Here is an 18,050-nt window from a genome sequence, read left to right on the forward strand (position 1 = left end):
TGTAATCTGAAAATGACATCAACACAGGAAACAATTGTAGAATGAACCAGTAGTATGAAATGCAAATGGAATTTTTGGATTAGGCACTTTTTTTCATTTAGCCCAAGATTTTCACATTTTTTTTATTAACCAAATTCATTTTAAGAAAAAGGTATGCTTTTTTGGTCCATAATAAAATATAAAAGACACGATTGGGATTGTGCCGAGTAAATAAATATTCATATAAATGTCCACTGTCCAGTCCACCTTTCTAATTAGGCGCTTGTGTGAACTGTGTATGGTGTAAATTACCTTTCTTGTGTCTTTTGCATTAACCACTTGTGGATTTGGACCCCTCCACATATGGTGGCAGGTCCGCAAGCTGGTTAAGTCCAGCCACCATAACAAAATTTTTTATTTTTTTTTATACTTTAGGGCCGGTTCACACTGCGGGCGATGCGAGGCGACACGACACGACTCGCCTCGCCGCTATCTTACAAGTCGCCCCCGTTCTGTACAATGGAACCGCTCTGAGAGGAGCGACTCGAGTCGCTCCGAGTCAGAAAAAAGGTTCCTGTACTACTTCTGGGCGACCTCGGGGCGACTTGCATTGACTTCTATACAGAAGTCATTTGCAAATCGCCGCTGAGGTCGCGGCAGGTCGCGGGGATGCAAGTCGGTGTCGCCTCGCATCGCCCGCAGTGTGAACCGGCCCTAACTCTTTTTTTCAATAACAAAATATGTAAAACCCAGTGTGGTGAGCTAATGCCACCAATAAAAGCTCTATATGTGGCGGGAAAAGGGCATACATTTAATTTGGGTAGTACATCGCAGGAGCGTCCAATTGTCAGTTAACCACTTCCTGACCGGCGCACGACAATGTACGTCGGCAGAATGCCACGGGCAGGCATATTGGCGTACAGGTATGGGCATTTCTATATGCCACCCTGCCATCGCGTGCGTGCCGCCAGTCGGGACCCCCATGAGTCCGGTCGGGGGTCCCGCGGGCTCCATCGCTGTGGGGATACCCGCGATCGTCTCGCTGGGCGGATGAACGGGGAGATGCCATTGTAAACAGCATCTCCCCATTCTGCCTAGCAACAAGTGACTGATCTCTGCTACATGTGATTGGAGCAGAGATCAGTGTTCAGTCACTAACACACAGCCACGCCACGCAAAGTTAAAGAGGAAGTAAACCCCTTCAAACCACTTTGACCTACAGGTAAGCCTAGATTAAGGCTTACCTGTAGGTCCAAGCAATATCTCCTAAACCTATATGGTTTAGGAGATATTTGCCTGAAAATGGGCACCGCTGTCTACGGCGCATGCGCCGTAGACAGCGGCGCGCAGGCGCACTAAATGCGGCAAGTCCAAGAATGGATTTGCCTAATTTGTCGACTCCCGTGCGCATGCGCGGGAGTGACGTCATCGCGGCTTCGCCGAATGGCAGCGGCGGAGCTGCGAGACGCGACTCCCGTGCGCATGCGCGGGAGTGACGTCATCGCGGCTTCGCCGCTGTCATTGGTCGGAGCTGCGAGACGCCACCAGCAAGATGGATGCGGCGGACTACAGGGATCAGCGGCGACTTCGCTGGCTCCTGTGTCAGGTAAGTGACACATAATGAGCTACTATGCGATGCATAGTAGTCCATTATGCTTTACCTTTGCAGGGAAAAAAAGAGGAAGTAAACCCATCAGGGTTTACTTCCTCTTTAAGGCCCATACACATGGTGGGACTTTTTGACAACAAACATGCAAATTAGCTGTTTTGGAGCAACATCCGACTGTGTGTACGCTCCATCGGACAAACTTTTTCTGTTTTCATCTGACTTTTGTTGGGTGTGCGAACGGACAAACTTTCTGGCAACAAAAGTCCGATGGAGCAAAGTCCGAACCGTGTGTACGCAAAAGTATCGGACTTTTGTACAAGGTACAAACACACATGCTCAGAACCAATGCAAAAGATCAGACAACAATACAGAAGTTCACCAAAGGTAGCGCTGGAGTCACTGAACGTCCTCTTTTGAAGCAGCGTCAGTACGTTGTGACATCATTACGTTCGTGTTTGTTATGAAAAAGTCCGACCGTGTGTATACAATACAAACTTGTGGACCACGCCTTTGTACAAAAGTCCACGGAAAAGTTTGTACAAAGTCCGACCGTGTGTATGAGGCTTTAGTAACACTCCCCTAGGACAGACTTAACCCCTACACTGCCACCCCCTGGTTAACCCCTTCACTGCCAGTGTCATTTACACAGGAATCACTGCATTTATATAGCAGTGATTGCTGTATAAATGACAATGGTCCCAAAAATGTCCGATATGTCCGCCATATTGTCGCAGTCACAATAAAAATTGCCGATCGCCTCCATTACTTGTAAAAAAAAAAAAATAAAAAAAATGCCATAAAACTACACCCTATTTTGTACACGTTATAACTTTTGCGCAAACCAATCAATAATCCCTAATTGGGATTTTTTTTTTTACCAAAAATATGTAGAAGAATACGTATCGGCCTAAGCTGAAGGAAAAACATTTTTATAAATAATTGTTTTTTATTGCAAAAAGACAAAAAAAAAAAATAAGAGAGCTTTATTTGAGGGGAAAAAAAGGCCAATTTTATTTGGGAGCCACGTCGCACGACCACGCAATTTTCAGTTAAAGCGACACAGTGCAGAATCGCAAAAATTGGCACTGTAATTTGGCAGCCAAATCCTCTGGGGCTGAAGTGGTTAAAATGTAAATACATTTTTTTTTAAATAAATCAGAAACGTTACTTACCGTTTTAGGTCGCTGAATTTTTAGCGACAGGCAGTCGGGGCACGCTGGTGGTGGTACAGCTCCTCCACCTTCCGGGCAATCTCCTCCCAGTTCTGCCTCTTCCACTCTGGCGTGGTCTCTCTAGAGCGGGGGCCACACAGCTGCATCCAGCAAGGAAGAGTTTCTCTTATGAGGACCTGGGACTCTATATGAGTCCATGTGATATTCCTCTTCCTGCTGGATGCAGCCTGTTTCCCCCTCTTGCCCTGTGATCTCCTCACTGGCACTGGCACTGGCACATCTGCTGCCACAGTAGATGGCCCTGCCAGTGCTTCCTCCGATGCCTCCGAGGCCGAGCGCATGGTGTTGGTGTTGGTGTTGCTGCTGCTGCTGCTCGCTGCCATTTTCCATCTCCTCTCCAGTCTCACTCTCCACTGACTGCCTGGACGGCGGACGGCGGACGCTGGGGCGGAGACACACAGAAATGAACGACGCAGATTCGACATGAGCGACGCAGTTTCGACATAGCAACTTAAAACATACACGTATAATAATATTCGACGGGATCGTTGCACGTTTATAATAATATTCGACGGGATCGTCGCAACTATACGACACTGCAATCGTACATTTCGGCAATCGAATGCTCCGCCTATAGGCTATATAGTTTAGCAGCTCCATCGAATCTTCTTTATCCATTCGACAGATACCATAAGCCTTCCAAGACAGATTCGACCGTAATTCATGTGGATTTTCGGACGAATGCAATTTTTGCACGAAAAACGAAATAAATAAAAACGAATTTCGGGAGTAACTAAATAAATAAAATTTACAGATGAAAACGAAAAAACAAAACGAAATATTCTAGTCTGCACATGTCTAATGAGAAGATGGCTTTGGTCTTTTTTGAAAACTATGCTTTTTTTTTTTATTAGTAATTGCCATATGGAAAGGAGAAAAAATGACACTATACTTCTATGTGGGAAGATTATTTGCAGTGTGACACGCAGTAGCTGCCACTGTTTTTCCTTTGGCTTCTGCGCTTGGAGGAATTGCAAAACTGAAACAACGCAAGGAAAAATAATGGTGCTTTATATGTTAAAAAAAAAAAGAAAATACTGTCATCACTGACAAACCATTCTTTCGGAAGCAAAGGAAACATGCCAGACCATTCTGTTTTTAAAGAGGTGGAAACAAAAATACTCCATCTGTGTTTTAGTTTCTCCTGTTACTGCGTTGAACAAGACTGTGAGGTGCTGTTAAAACTTTGTTTGGGCTTACCAAAAGGACATCCAAAAGAATTAATATAGCCAATATAAGGCATCAAGAAATGTTACAATTTGAGAGAAAAGAATTGCAAAATTATTTTTCTTTAGAATAGGACATTGGCAAACAGGCATATTAATTATTACTACTTGATTTCTACAAGTAGTTTACATTGGATTTTGACAAACATGTTCACAATTTGTTGAAGGAATAGTGATTAAAATGTTGCTGAAATCTTTGGTTTGTCAAGGTAGGACTATACTTTCAGGGATTGTTTCTGTAGAATGCAAAGGGAGAAATGTGTTCGAAAGTGTCCATACTCACCTTCCATGATGATGAATTTTAGGGTTCTTGTCTCATTAGGACTGCTGTTGGCAGTGCTGCTCTCTGCAGATGCTGCCACCATTTGATGACTTGGTCATCTTTCCTGATGGGAAGATGGCTGGCGGGAACTCATTCAGAGTGGTTGTTTGAATGCTAGATGTCTATTTTTGTTTCATAAACAGCTGAGTTTGGATGTTTGTGTTTTGGTCTTTTTTGAAAACTATGCTTTTTTTTTTTAGTAATTGCCAGATGGAAAGGAAAAAAATGACATTATACTTCTATGTGGGAAGATTATTTGCAGTGTGACATGCAGTAGCTGCCAATGTTTTTCCTTTGGCTTCTGTGCTAGGAGGAATTGCAAAACGGAAATAACGCTCACGGAACCCAAAGAAAAATTATGGTGCTTTATATGTTAAAAAGATAAAGAAAATACTGTCTTCACTGACAAACCATTCTTTCGGAAGCAAAAGAAACATGCCAGACCATTCTGTTTTTAAAGAGGTGGAAACAAAAATACTCCATCTGCGTTTTAGTTTCTCCTGTTACTGCGCTGAACAAGACTGTGAGGTGCTGTTAAAACTTTGCTCAGCTTACCAAAAGGACATCCAAAAGAATTAAGATAGCCAATATAAGGCATCAAGAAATGTTACAATTTGAGAGAATAGAATTTCCAAATTATTTTTCTTTAGAATAGGACATTGGCAAACAGGCATATTAATTATTACTACTTGATTTCTACAAGTAGTTTACATTGGATTTTGACAAACATGTTCACAATTTGTTGAAGGAATAGGGATTAAAATGTTGCTGAAATCTTTGGTTGGTCAAGGTTGGACTATACTTTCAGGGATTGTTTCTGTAGAATGCAAAGGGAGAAATGTGCTCGAAAGTGTCCATACTCACCTTCCACGAGTGATGAATTTTAGGGTTCTTGTCTCATTAGGACTGCTGTTGGCAGTGCTGCTCTCTGCAGATGCTGCCACCATTTGATCACTTGGTCATCTTTCCTGATGGGAAGGTGGCTGGCAGGAACTCATTCAGAGTGGTTGTTTGAATGCTAAATGTATATTTTTGTTTCAAAAACAGCTGAGTTTGCAAGTTTGTGTTTTGGTCTATTTTGAAAACTATGCTTTTTTTTTTTTTTTTTTTAGTAATTGCCAGATGGAAAGGAAAAAAATGACATTATACTTCTATGTGGGAAGATTATTTGCAGTGTGACACGCAGTAGCTGCCAATGTTTTTCCTTTGGCTTCTGCGCTTGGAGGAATTGCAAAACTGAAACAACGCTCACGGAACCCAAGGAAAAATTATGGCGCTTTATATGTTAAAAAGATAAAGAAAATACTGTCATCACTGACAAACCATTCTTTCGGAAGCAAAAGAAACATGCCAGACCATTCTGTTTTTAAAGAGGTGGAAACAAAAATACTCCATCTGTGTTTTAGTTTCTCCTGTTACTGCGTTGAACAAGACTGTGAGGTGCTGTTAAAACTTTGTTTGGGCTTCCAGTTCCGGCGCCGCATGGAGTAGCTGTCTCTCCTCACAGCTCCCGCAAACCGTCCTCCAAACTGGCATATAAAAGCAGCTTTTTTCGCCCCTGCTAACTCCAGCTGTCTTCTCCACAAGGCCACGAGATGGACCGGTTTGTTGAAGAAAAAAAAAAAAAAACCAGCCACGATCATACGCACACACCCTGCCGCAAATCGAGGCCCCGGCTTCGGCCTACATGGATCCGGCCTGTGCGGCCCAGCTCACGGAGACGGCGCCAGCGATGGAGGTAGGAGAACAGCCTGCAGTACAACCTACTCTGAGAGACCCACTACCTCAGCAGCCCCAGGTCCCCTCACCCACACCTGGCCCTGAAACAGCCCATTTTATGCAGCAGCCTCACATACCTCCACCAGCACAGGATCACCACACTGAACTCCTGGCTCAGGCTGTAGCTGCTCTCCTCTCCCCTATGATTGCAGCATCAGTGGAGAAGGCTGTCAGCTCAGGCATGCAGGATATCCAAGCCCAGCTAGGGGAACATGCTTCTAGATTGAATGAAGCAGAACACCGTATCTCAACTATTGAGGAAGAACTCTACCAGACACAATCTCTGGAACATGGCCAAGACAGAACGAACAAGTATATACTGGAAAAGCTCGATGACCTCGAAAATAGGTCCAGGAGGAGCAACCTGCGATTTGTAGGAATACCCGAATCGCTTCAACAGTCTGCATTAACGGAACTCTGTGCTCGTCGTATCCCTGAAGCACTGGGTCTGGGAGGCCCATGCACCGTGGAACGTGCACATCGTGTGGGAGCCTTTAACTCTGAGCGCAAATCCCCATGTCCGATTATAGCCAAGTACCTCAATTACTCAGACAAAGCCGCCATACTGCAGCACTACCGACAGTCCAGATCCCTGCAGATAGATGGAGTCAAAATTCTGATTTTTGCCGACTACTCGGTGGACGTCTCTAAAAATCGCAAAGCTTTCCAGCATATCTGCGCAGAACTCCTCCAGCGACAACTCAAGTTCACCTTGGCATTCCCGGCCACTCTGCGGATCAAAACTCCCTCCGGTGAGCAACTTTCCTTTCAAGACCCAGACGAGGCATCATCCTTTCTGAAATCGTCACGCTCAGGCTCTCACCTCAGCCCCAGGCCCAAAGCCCCCCAATCAACTGAGCCCTGGATCAACGAAGCCCCCAAGCGCTTCAGTGCCTCAGGTCCAACACAGCACGGCTTGACCGCACGTTGAGGGGCGACGATGCCACCGTTGTCCTAATGCACAATCTCTCCTTCTTTGCGGCCATGTTTGGCCACCCGTCCTCCCTGGGTAAGGTGCACTGAATTTGGACTTTCCCTCCTGGACCGTCCACACCTCTCAGGTATTTGTCTGTTACCAGTCAAACGGCTATGGGGATGCACTAGCCTGCATCCTGATCTCTTTTTTTCCTCTCTTTTTGATATCTTTCTGTTCGTTTATTTTATGCTTCTCTCATGTTCGGTAGCTCAATGGCTATGTTACCTAATACGGTTATATATGTTTCATGATTTCTTAAGGTTCTGTTTTTTTACATGTACATGCACATGTCTTCCTTCCCTGGTTATCTCTGTGCAGACCTGTTCACACGTTATGATCTCCCCCCTGCACTGCCGTTCTTCCCTTATCCCTCTCAGAGGGGCGGAAGCCCTCACGATAGATACCTGGCAGGTTATGGGAGCTGGTCTTCACAGTGATCCCCATGCAGAAAAAAGCGAAGTTGGATAATATATATGTGTTTCTCTGCTTGTTATACATCTGGTTACAATCCCAATCCTTCCCCCCTCCCTCTTTTCCTCTCCTTCTCCCCACTGAGCCTACTACCAGTGCAAATTCCTCCGACACCCCCCCTTTTAAGGTCCTGCAGATGTGCTTCAGTGCAGGTCATGGCCTCCTACTATCCCCAAGAGCCCACGCCTCAATAGCTTTACTACTTGTAAACCATACCCCCGTTATAATCCCACCATGCTGCGGATAGTCTCATGGAATGTGAGGGGCCTTCATTCCCCTTTTAAAAGAATGAAGGTCCTTCGTCATCTCAAGCTGCTCAAGGCAGATGTAACATTACTTCAGGAGACCCACCTCTCATCACCCGACTTCGTCCGGATGAAGAAACTATGGGTAGGAACGGTAGCGGGCTCAGAGGCCCTAGGCCGTAAAGCAGGTGTCCTCATCCTCATTCACAAACATCTCCCATGTAAAATCCTTTCTACAGACACGGATGCCCAGGGCAGACTGCTCTCTATTCGTGTCATAATAGGGACTAGGGAAATGGTGATATCCAACATTTATGCCCCAAATAGCCCCACGAAGCAATTTTTCAATACGCTAACCACTTGGCTACTGCGCTATCCTCAACTTCCCCAGGTCGTTGGGGGAGATTTTAATTCCGTGGTTCACCCGCTAGATGATAAATCCCTGAAACTGCGTCTTATCCCACCCCCGACTCCCTCAAACGCCACAATGCTAGCAGCGACTGTGGAATCCCTACACTTCCATGACGTATGACGGTTGCACCACCCGACTGACAGGGAATTCTCCTTCTACTCACACTCACACAATGTTTTCACCAGGATCGACTACATACTCTGCTCTCACGATCTACTCCCCTTAATCCCGGAAGCGGAGATTCACGATATTGCTATCTCCGATCATGCTCCCATATCCGTGACTCTAGAGACCCCTGACATCCACCCACATCCCAAAATCTGGCGTTTCCCCTCCTTCCTCCAACATAATGCGGATTTCCAAACATATATTACAAAAGAGTGGCGGCTTTACACACAAATGAATGCGGACCACGCTGACAACCCCAATCTGTTATGGGACGCAGGGAAAGCTTTCCTTCGGGGACGCATCGTTTCTTATGCATCTTCCTTCAAAAAGAACGCATACCTCAACTACAACACCTCCAGTTCCAGACTCCATCAGGCTCAATGAGCACTCTATACCCACGACACACATGAAAACCGTACTGCTTGGCAAATAGCCAAACAGTCGTTTGACACCTGTGCCGACACCCTGGAATCAATTAAGAGAGCACACTTCGATGCCACTCTTCACAAATTCGGGAACAAAGCTGGTAAACTGCTAGCCTGGCTCTGCAAGGGACCCTACCGCCCAACTATCATGCCCGCTATCGGGGAGCCGGATGGCTCCATCACAACCACACAAAACGGCATAAACTCGGCCATGCTGCGCTATTATTCTGCACTATATGCTGCTGACCCCATTGAAAAGCCCACGGCACACAACTTCCTAGACAAAGTGACACTGACCCGAATATCCTCATCTCAACTAGATTCTCTTAATGCCCCCATCACTCTTATGGAAATAACCAACACGATCCGTAATCTAGCCTCCTCTAAAGCACCCGGCCCAGATGGTCTAACAGGCAAATTTTACAAATCTCGAAACTCGCTCCTGGCACCCACGCTTGAAAATGTTTATCAACACATATGGTCAGGTGGCCCCTATTTACCCACGGGGAACCAGGCAATAGTTAAATTACTAGAAAAGAAGGGGAAGGACCCGAAAGAACCTGGCTCATATAGGCCTATCTTACTCCTGAATCTCGATGTCAAAATCCTCTCCAAAATAGTAGCCACGAGACTGGCTGACATCATCCCTTCTCTGATCCATCCTGCCCAATCAGGCTTTGTGAAGGGCAGAACGGCAACGATCAATATCAGAAAAGTGATGATGGCACTGGAACACGCCAGATGCAACCCTAATGGGGACTTTGCTATTATTACTCTTGATGCCGAAAAGGCTTTTGACAACGTGAGTTTCGATTGGCTTTCCATGGTTCTGAGTAAAGGCCTCCTGTCCAACGAGTTCCGTCTACATAAAGGCACGAGACAGGGCTGCCCCCTATCCCCTTTCCTATTCAATTTAGCTCTGGAACCACTTTCCAGATATCTGCTAACAGTAGCCCCGATCCACGGCAAAAATAGGGGAGCAGGAATTGAGGACCTCTCTGTTTGCAGACGATGTCCTCATTTTCTCCGCCAATCCGGCCGCTGACATGCCCACGATAAAATACACTTTCGACCAATTCAGAAACTGTTCTGGTTTACGCATAAATTACTCCAAAAGCGAGATATTGCCCCTTGGCAATCTCCCTCCTCCGGCATGGGCCCAAAAATCCATCTTCACGATAGCAAAGTCGCATATTACCTACCTGGGAATCAAGATAGGAAAACTCCCTTCCTCTCTCTACCATCTGAATTACCCTCCCCTCTTTGCCAAAATTACTCTGGACCTGGAGAACTGGATGGATCTGCCCCTTTCGCTCCTGGGAAGATGCCACTTAGTAAAAATAGTCAGTTTCGCACGCCTGCTATACCCCCTCCTAATGATACCTTTACTTATCAGACACAAAGATTCCAAAACTTTGAACTCTGCAATATCGAAATTTATATGGCGAAACAAACGACCACGCATAGCCTTTTCAAAACTTCATCTCCCCAGGACCGAAGGTGGTATTAGTCTTCCAAACCTTAGATTGTATAACCTAGCTTGTCTTCTGCGAGTGAGCCTGGATTGGATACCCAAAAATCCCAATGCTCCAACTATCAGCTGGAAACTGCAATGGTCCACCCCTACTCCCTTACAGCCCTTCTTCACTGTAAATGGAAATCTCTACCAACTAAGCATCAGCATAATCTTTTGTTGAGAGACACCGCTATTGCCTGGAGGGAGGCGAGGAAAAGTCTCAGACTCTCTCCTTTCATTTCCAAATTCCTCCCAATTCAAGGAAACCCGAATTTCCCCCGGGTCTGGAACACCAACCCTATGATATGTGGCGACAAAAGGGTCTCGATACCTTCTTCTCCCTGTGTGATCCTGATTCCGGCCGGATAACATCATTTAGTTCCCTAGCCACCAAATTTTCTCTCCCAGATGTTTCTGCTTTCCAATATAGTCAATGTAGCAGTTTTCTTCGCAAGTCCTGCAGGAACGACTCCACGAGATTTACTTCATCGTTCCTTGAGACACTCATAAAAAAAGGCACCTACAAAATATCCGACATCTATAAACCTCTACTTTTAAAAACAACTCCATCTCTGGCTTCATCCTCAATGTCAAATTGGGCAAAAGACTTTCCAGTTGAAGACATAGTGGACAAGATCTTGCAAGGCCTTAACTCCGTATATAACCTGGTTCCCAATGAATCTTGGAGGGAAACCCAGCTGAAAATCGCTCACCGTGCACATATTCCCTTTCTCCCGACCTCCCACCTCCGTTCAACCTCCACCTTATTATGCCTACTGTGCCAACAACCTAAGCCTTCTCTCTCACACCGCTTCTGGACTTGCTCCTATATCTCTGCATTTTGGGACCGAATCCTGGCATATGTATTCCAGATCACATTGCTAAAGCTTCCCAAAGACCCGCTACTCCTTATCTTCGGGCACTGGGACCCTACATTGCTTCTATAGTCCACCGTTCCCAGCCCACCAGGCAAGAACTGGGCCTTGATCTGCCTCCTGCTAGCAAGAAGGGCCATACTAGCCAATTGGACATCTGCATCCAAACCCTCCATCCCCCAGGTCAAAAGGGATCTCCTACAGATTCTCTTTCGTGACAAACTTAACACCAATCTGGCCCACCAGAAAGCCTTACAACACTTCCACAACAGATGGGACCTTTTCATTATGGCGCAGCTTACTCCTCAAGAACATGCACACCTTGATAAACGTACCTTTGTCTACAATGGACCTTACCAACCATGACCCTATTTGCTACTGGATAACTATCTATAATAGACCAACAAATTTGGTCGCCCCCCCTCCCAGCTTCTCTCTTCAATTATAGATCACCTTGATCTCCATCCGAGGTTAGTTTAGTGCCCTATGTTTAGCAGATCCATCCAGCCATGTCTTCCTCGTGTTCTTCTGTTTTGTTAGGGAGAGGGATACTCTTCATTTAGATGTAAGATATCGGTGCTTATACACCACTGCATGACCTACTTTGATATTGTATATGACTTGTATGTTATACGGAAAAAAAAAAAAAAAACCCTCTGTACTTGCTGATTATGTCACTCTTTGATGCACTCTTTTTTCAATAAAATTTTATTCAAAAAAAAAAAAAACTTTCTTTGGCTTACCAAAAGGACATCCAAAAGAATCAAGATAGCCAATATAAGGCATCATGAAATGTTACAATTTGAGAGAAAAGAATTGCAAAATTATTTTTCTTTAGAATAGGACATTGGCAAACAGGCATATTAATTATTACTACTTGATTTCTACAAGTAGTTTACATTGGATTTTGACAAACATGTTCACAATTTGTTGAAGGAATAGTGAATAAAATGTTGCTGAAATCTTTTCCTTATCAAGGTAGGACTATATGTTCAGGGAACATTTCTGTAGAATGCAAAGAGAGAAATGTGCTTGAAAGTGTCCATACTCACCTTCCACGATGATGAATTTTAGGGTTCTTGTCTCATTAGGACTGCTGTTGGCAGTGCCGCTCTCTGCAGATGCTGTCACCATTTGATGGCTTGGTCATCTTTCCTGATGGGGTGGTGGCTGGCTCGAACTCATTCAGAGTGGTTGTTTGAATGCTAAATGTCTATTTTTGTTTCAAAAACAGCTGAGTTTGCAAGTTTGTGTTTTGGTCTATTTTGAAAACTATGCTTTTTTTTTTTTTTTTGTAATTGCCAGATGGAAAGGAAAAAAATGACATTATATTTCTATGTGGGAAGATTATTTGCAGTGTGACACGCAGTAGCTGCCAATGTTTTTCCTTTGGCTTCTGCGCTTGGAGGAATTGCAAAACCGAAACAACGCTCACGGAACCCAAGGAAAAATTATGGTGCTTTATATGTTAAAAAGATAAAGAAAATACTGTCATCACTGACAAACCATTCTTTCGGAAGCAAAAGAAACATGCCAGACCATTCTGTTTTTAAAGAGGTGGAAACAAAAATACTCCATCTGCATTTTAGTTTCTCCTGTTACTGCGCTGAACAAGACTGTGAGGTGCTGTTAAAACTTTGCTCGGCTTACCAAAAGGACATCCAAAAGAATCAAGATAGCCAATATAAGGCATCAAGAAATGTTACAATTTGAGAGAAAAGAATTGCAAAATGATTTTTCTTTAGAATAGGACATTGGCAAACAGGCATATTAATTATTACTACTTGATTTCTACAAGTAGTTTACATTGGAGGTTGACAAACATGTTCACAATTTGTTGAAGGAATAGTGATTAAAATGTTGCTGAAATCTTTGCTTTGTCAAAGTAGGACTATACTTTCATTGGTCATTTCTGTAGAATGCAAAGGGAGAAATGTGCTCAAAAGTGTCCATACTCACTTTCCACGATGATGAATTTTAGGGTTCTTGTCTCATTAGGACTGTTTTAACAGTGCTGCTTTCTGCAGATGTTGCCACCATTTGATGACTTGGTCATCTTTCCTGATGGGAAGGTGGCTGGCGGGAACTCCTTCAGAGTGGTTGTTTGAATGCTAAATGTCTATTTTTGTTTCAAAAACAGCTGAGTTTGCAAGTTTGTGTTTTGGTCTATTTTGAAAACTATGCTTTTTTTTATTAGTAATTGCCAGATGGAAAGGTAAAAAATGACATTATACTTCTATGTGGGAAGGTTATTTGCAGTGTGACAAGCAGTAGCTGCCAATGTTTTTCCTTTGGCTTCTGCGCTTGGAGGAATTGCAAAACTGAAACAACGCTCACGGAACCCAAGGAAAAATTATGGTGCTTTATATGTTAAAAAGATAAAGAAAATACTGTCATCACTGACAAACCATTCTTTCCGAAGCAAAAGAAACATGCCAGACCATTCTGTTTTTAAAGAGGTGGAAACAAAAATACTCCATCTGTGTTTTAGTTTCTCCTGTTACTGCGCTGAACAAGACTGTGAGGTGCTGTTAAAACTTTGCTCGGCTTACCAAAAGGACATCCAAAAGAATTAAGATAGCCAATATAAGGCATCAAGAAATGTTACAATTTGAGAGAAAAGAATTGCAAAATGATTTTTCTTTAGAATAGGACATTGGCAAACAGGCATATTAATTATTACTACTTGATTTCTACAAGTAGTTTACATTGGATTTTGACAAACATGTTCACAATTTGTTGAAGGAATAGTGATTAAAATGTTGCTGAAATCTTTGCTTTGTCAAGGTAGGACTATACTTTTAGTGATCATTTCTGTAGAATGCAAAGGGAGAAATGTGCTCGAAAGTGTCCATACTTACTTTGCACGATGATGATTTTAAGGCCGCGTACACACGCGCGGACTGTTGGCCCAACTTTGTCCGTCCAACAGTTTGAGCGAACAGTCCGCTCAAACTTAGCATGGACGGACATGGCCACACACGACGGACGAACAGTTTGCTGAAACCGTGCGCGATGACGTGAACGGCACGTACGACGGGACGAAAAATACGACGTCCTATACACTGCATTATAGCTTTCGGCGTGAAAATCCTTTCTGAGCATGCGCGAGACTTAGTTGGCCGAACAAGCCTACACACGAGCGAACAGTCCGCTGAAACCTTGTTTCAGCGGACAGTTTTTCGGAATTTCCGTAAGACCTTGTTCGTCCAACTGTCCGCTGAAACTGTCCGCTGAAGCCCCACACACGAGCGGACTGTCCGCCCAAACACTGTTCAGCGGACAAGGTTGGGCCAACAGTCCGCGCGTGTGTACGCGGCCTTAGGGTTCTTGTCTCATTAGAACTGTTGTTGGTAGTGCTGCTCTCTGCAGATGCTGCCACCATTTGATGACTTGGTTCCTGATGGGAAGATGGCTGGCGGGAACTCATTCAGAGTGGTTGTTTGAATGCTAAATGTCTATTTTTGTTTCAAAAACAGCTGAGTATGCAAGTTTGTGTTTTTGTCTGTTTTGAAAACTATGCTTTTTTTTTTTTTATTAATTGCCAGATGGAAAGGAAAAAAATGACATTATACTTCTATGTGGGAAGATTATTTGCAGTGTGACACGCAGTAGCTGCCAATGTTTGTCCTTTGGCTTCTGCGCTTGGAGGAATTGCAAAACTGAAACAACGCTCACGGAACCCAAGGAAAAATTCTGGTGCTTTATATGTTAAAAAGATAAAGAAAATACTGTCATCACTGACAAACCATTCTTTCGGAAGCAAAAGAAACATGCCAGACCATTCTGTTTTTAAAGAGGTGGAAACAAAAATACTCCATCTGCGTTTTAGTTTCTCCTGTTACTGCACTGAACAAGACTGTGAGGTGCTGTTAAAACTTTGCTTGGCAGGGGGCGTGGCCTGCAGCGGAGCCGGATGGTCGCATAGATCCAGAGCTCCAGCGCTTCAGGGATTAAGCGTCTATTAGCGAACAATCCGACCACCGATTTCACTCCAAAAACCGGCGATTTAGCTTGGGCAACAGTCGTGACCATGCCTAGCAAACGGCGGAACCCAAGGCGCCCGCACCGCTTTACGGACTTCTTCCTCATGAAAGCTATGGAGGGTATGCAAGATGGCGCTGAGGCCTACTCTGTCCCTGCAGCCCCAGTAGCAAGACATCACATTAAGACAGGGAATTCTGCTAAAATGACACTTTCACCCGATTCCCGGCCCTCCTCCCCGCCTTCCCCAGCAACCCGGAGCCCAGTTAAGTCCAGACCCAGGCTGGATGGCAACGGATTGCACACATTGGATAGCCCAGGCCCCGAGTCCGGAGATGACACAAGGGACATGCCGGAATCGATCGAATCTTTCCCTACACAGAATCAGCCTGTGATGGACACTGTGTTAAAAGACATGCTGCTGTCCCTTAGAAGTACCATACAATCAGATATGGCATCCTGCATGCACAAGTTTAATCGGGATATTCATGAACTGGGTGAAAGAGTAGATCACATTGAGGTAAAAATGGGCGAATACGCCGATACGATTAACTATCTGGTCGATGTGTATGAGGAAAAAGAAAGTGACACTGCATGGGTTAAGGCGAAATTGGCCGATTTGGAAGACAGGTCTAGGAGAAACAACCTGAAAATAAGGGGTATCCCCGAATCAGTGCAACAATCTGACCTGAACTCCTATGCTACAACGCTCTTTAAAACCCTCATTCCTGAGCTTACGGATCTTGATGTTATCATTGATAGAATACACCGGCTACCTAAGCCTTCCCATTTGTCTGAGCAAATACCACGGGATGTTCTCCTTCACCTACACTTCTTTCACGTTAAAGAAAGCCTCGTGTTGTACATGAGAAAGCAGGAGGTCATTCCCCCACAGTATCAGAACTTGCAGTTTTTTGCAGATCTGTCCCAATACACCCTACAGAAAAGGAGGAACCTGAACACTGTTACAAAAGTTCTCCGGAACCACAAAGTTGCATACAAATGGGGTCACCCCACGAAGCTTGTAGTGACACGTGATAATCGCACATATGCGATCTCTTCTTTAGAGGAGGGTATTGCTCTCCTGCGAGAATGGGATATTCTTCCTGAGGATGTGATCACTTCCCCATCCACCAGCACACCCAGACAAGTTGACAGGGACTGGTAAGAGGTAACTGGCAAAAATGCTCGTTCTCATACATGAGCCTATCGGATGGTCATAAGAAACTCTGTATCCCTGGAGTGTAGGGCCGTGACCTGTACGGTCGGACTAAACCCCCACAAATAGCAGCAGTTGCCCGCTGACTGCGGGTGACTTGTTATTCACTTAGAGGAGCACCCTGTTTGGTGCTCAGCTGCACTGGACTATGTTTCTTTTTTACGTTTTTACATGTTTACTTACTTTCTTTTTTCCTAATATGTTACGTTTCTTTTCCACGAGATGCCTACCTGCAACAGAAGCAGGTCTCTTTGCGAACCTTCAGGAGACCAGGATGACAGAAAACCCAGACCATTGGCATCTTACTTCTCTGAACCATCCCGCAAAGCGGAAATCCTTATGGCGGGAAGCTTTACTCCACAACAGTGATATTGTCTGCGCTCAGGAGACACACTTTATCTCCTCGGCTCCCCCCAAATGCTCACATAGCAACTATCCCTATGTCTTTACAGCCAACGCTGACTCCAAGTCTAGAGGTGTTCTCATGGCTATTAGAGATACGGTGGCGTTTAAGCTGCACCTAGAGGTTAAAGATCCAAAAGGCAGATTCTTGATCCTGGTCTGTGAAGTGAATTCTTCCACCTACACGATCGCCACCGTATACTACCCTAATGTGCACCAAGTGCATTTCTTCAACAAACTTATTAGAAAAATCCGGAAGATCCAAAAAGGTTTATTAGTGATATGCAGAGACTTTAACGCCACTCCAGACCCGACGTGCGATTCCACCTCGACTTCCCACCGAAAGGCGGCTAAACTACTACCCTCCATTCACAACAACAATTTGTATGATGCTTGGCGCTGCTTCCATGCGGCTGAACGGGATTTCACTTTTTTAGCTTCACCCCACCGGGTCTACACGCGAATAGACCTGTTTTTAGTTGATCAAAGAGTATTATTATTGTCGAAATCTGTCTCCATTGGCAAAATATCTTGGGCGGACCATGCCCCAGTGGTGTTATCCATTGCCAATCCAACAGTGGTGCAGAGGAGTCCATTATGGAAACTTAACTCTTATCTTCTTCAACAGAAGGACTCTAGAGACACTGTACATACCTGCCTTCGGGAATTTTTTGATCATAATGATGGTTCAGTTGGAGATAACTGTGTATTATGGAATGTCCATAAGGCATTTATACGGGAAATTCTGGTACAGCTGGGAGCGAGGGCAAAGAGGCGGAGGCTGCAGCGATTAAACGAGCTAACTACAGCAATTGCTGACACAGAGGCACAAAACAAACTCCACACCACACCGTCCTTATCCGTAAGACTGACCCATCTCAGACATGATCTTAGGCTCCTGCTCCTAGAAGAATTCGAAAAAACATCCAAACGAGTGAAAATGAACTACTACGTACACGGCAACAGAGCAGGCAAACTCCTAGCGCACAACTTGAGGGGTGACAGACACAAATCTAATATCCTTACATAATTCACCCTGTGACTAAGCAAAAAGTGTATCACCCCCAACAAATAGCTGATGCATTTAGCTCCTATTATGAATCCTTATATAACCTTAAACAGGACCCTTCGACACACCAACCACAATTAGGTATGATTAACGACTTCCTGTCCTCCATCTCCATTCCCCGACTGACGCCCGACCAACTAC

At 44.6% G+C, this 18,050-nt stretch overlaps 4 non-coding genes across 4 annotated transcripts; all 4 read left to right on the plus strand.

The window, feature by feature from the left end:
- Positions 1 to 4,257: 4,257 nt before the first annotated feature.
- On the plus strand, positions 4,258 to 4,472 carry LOC143985061 (small nucleolar RNA U3). The gene has a single exon (XR_013275372.1). It is a non-coding gene; the product is annotated as a small nucleolar RNA U3 (small nucleolar RNA).
- A 688-nt stretch (positions 4,473 to 5,160) lies between these two features.
- Positions 5,161 to 5,376, plus strand: LOC143985253 (small nucleolar RNA U3). Its single transcript, XR_013275535.1, has one exon. It is a non-coding gene; the product is annotated as a small nucleolar RNA U3 (small nucleolar RNA).
- Positions 5,377 to 12,218: 6,842 nt separating this feature from the next.
- LOC143985280 (small nucleolar RNA U3) lies at positions 12,219 to 12,430 on the plus strand. The gene has a single exon (XR_013275555.1). It is a non-coding gene; the product is annotated as a small nucleolar RNA U3 (small nucleolar RNA).
- A 692-nt stretch (positions 12,431 to 13,122) lies between these two features.
- Positions 13,123 to 13,336, plus strand: LOC143985249 (small nucleolar RNA U3). The gene has a single exon (XR_013275532.1). It is a non-coding gene; the product is annotated as a small nucleolar RNA U3 (small nucleolar RNA).
- The last annotated feature ends 4,714 nt before the right edge of the window (positions 13,337 to 18,050 follow it).

This window comes from Lithobates pipiens, unplaced genomic scaffold (genome assembly GCF_037356315.1).
Source record: "Lithobates pipiens isolate NorthernLeopardFrog02 unplaced genomic scaffold, aLitPip1_a1.2 Scaffold_16, whole genome shotgun sequence".
Lineage (NCBI taxonomy): Eukaryota > Metazoa > Chordata > Amphibia > Anura > Ranidae > Lithobates > Lithobates pipiens.